We start from the raw sequence: 2,533 nt of genomic DNA, 5'->3' as shown, positions 1-2,533 counted from the left end.
GAAGAACACTAGCGCTCCTAGTGGCCTTACAAACAGCTGACTGCCGCACACCCTATTTTCTATTTAAAAATGATTGGTTATTCCAATTTGACATATATTATACCATTTTTCTTTTGAAATTGTACACAGTAAGAAATCTTTGTAATGAAAATTTAAGTAGAAAATCTGTTGAATTAATCGTAAAATAATGAATCTAAGTTAACCTTGGACAACATTGCTCATGCGCATCTCTAGATTTCTATTGATCTAAAGAACCAACTTTTGTTCTAACATGAGATCTCTTGCAATTTTTTTGTGCTGTTTCAACTGTCTTACTTAAGAAAATATTCTAATAGTAATATAAACTTATAAGGAAAAAATGTTTCATTCACAAATATCCCACCTCACTAAGGGGAACTAAGTAAAATTGACACCTATGGGGGTCTCTCAAACCGAAAAATTTCATAGTTTTGGGATAAGTTTTTCCAATGCGTAAAGCGGAAAAGTTACACAGTACGCAGAAGCCTGCATGTAGCTATTAACTGTTCGAAAGCGGGAATTACTGCATTATGTTCAATTTTTATTGCTGACTAAATTGCGCTTTTTTTAAAAAATTGATTTTACTTTTCCTAATCAAATAGGTGATTAAATAGATTTTTTCTGCCAGAAAAGCTAATTCTTCACAATTTTCTAATGATGAAATTTCAACAAAAATACGAACAGAATTAATACTTTTTTAAAAAAAACTATACTAAGTAGCATTATCAAGAGAACAAGCTTCAATGCAAAAAAAATTATTTAAACTTATTGAGCTATAGTATTCTATTTTCACTTGTTAAATTCTGTATTCTTTCTCTTTTGGGACGTATGACCGATTAAGATAATTGCTACTTTTACTACATTCAACCGAATAACAATTAAAAAAATGGAATTCCGAAAGATATTCACGTCTGAATCTTTCCTAATAAACTAACAACTTCCACAGTATTTTTACTTTCTCTCTTACTTCTTGTAAAAGAAAGTACGGCGATCATGACAGCTTTTTCGAGTTTTCAACAATTTTCTCGGTAGTAACCAAAAAGTTTAATTTGAATCCTGACATTAATATGTTTAGAAACATAGTTTAGTTTTCGCAGATTTTACTGATTTTAGAGGAATCTTGGAGAACAGTGCGTCCGTCAATAGTTTTTTTTTTTTTTTTATTGAGACATGTATAAAATTGAAGTCAAGTATTTTTTTTTAGTGAATGACTCAGTGAGAGAAAGTCATTTTAACTCAGATTTTTTTTCTTGAAAAAGTAAAAACTTCATGATTTAAGAAAATATATAAATGCAAAAATTATAAATATACCAGACATACAAAATAATTAAAAAATAAAAACTAATAAAATAAGACCCACTTTCCATGTAAGGCAGTATACACTCCTTTGTACTCTAAAAGGAAATAATGACGTAAAAACAAAATAATAAGAGCAATAATGTTGACAAAACGGAAATGCACGAGAGTTAAACAATGCTTTGAACCGAGTTCAAAGACCCACCGTTTTCTCCAAGGAACTCAACTGAAGCGAATTACCTTAGCGCATCACATCATCAGTGTTTTGCTGTTGCTCTTAATTACAGAAAGCTTAGGTAAAAATTTTTTTAAAAGTAAATGACTCTTAATTTAAAAGAGCGACTTTGACTGAATCAATTAATTAATTTTTTTTTTTTTTTAAAGCACTTACTGCAATGAGAAAGAGGTTGACTGTGTTCTAAGCTCTAAAAAGTGGTTTTTTTATGCATTTCCAAGCTCTCTCATAACGTAACAACCTAATTCTAAAATATCATTTAGCCAAACTCGAGACCGATAATCTCAAAAATATGAGATCTCTAACGAGTGCTAAAAGTAGATGTATCTAGAGGTTTAGTCTAAGACATCTTTTTTACTAGATTACTGAGTGGGTTTACCTGCTTTTCTGATTTGCCCCCTCCAAGAAAATACTCCGAAATTTCCTCTGCATTAGCCGAAAGCAGCAAGTTTTCTCTCTACTCAGTTTTCTCTCTACTCAGTTTTCTCCCATTTGTTTACGTGAATGAAAAGATGACAGGAATTAGTTTTTAGAGCTAAGCTATCCGGGTCTGCAGTGTCTCTTCCTAAATTTAGGGCAATGTAGAGGTGGCGTTTTGTCTTCGGGCGTCCACCTTTCAACGAAGCCATTCTAATCATTGAATCAGTAGAGAAATTTAATTAAAACTTATAGTCTTTTATATTTTGATAAAATTGATTTTGAAAAGACGGGGCGGAACCCTATCCCCACGGCACCACAGCCACACGAGGCTTATTGTGCCTTTTGATAAAATTACTAAGTATAAAACATGGAGTTGGCGAGTGAAATAAGTTTGGCAAGTGAGCAAATCGTTCGGGAAATTCGCAATAGCATTTACAAAATTTTCTTTTAACATTGAAATATAGCTGATATGTAAAATATTACAACACAAACAGGCACATTAGAAATATGCATGATCATACCCATATCCCAGAAATTCTTAAAACGAGTCTTCCAGGTGTGTAC

The sequence above is a fragment of the Rhodnius prolixus genome, unplaced genomic scaffold (assembly GCF_049639745.1).
Source record: "Rhodnius prolixus isolate KJV_2025 unplaced genomic scaffold, Rpr scaffold_7, whole genome shotgun sequence".
NCBI lineage: Eukaryota > Metazoa > Arthropoda > Insecta > Hemiptera > Reduviidae > Rhodnius > Rhodnius prolixus.
The sequence above is the reverse complement of the archived record's forward strand: the minus strand, read 5'-3'. Positions refer to the sequence as shown.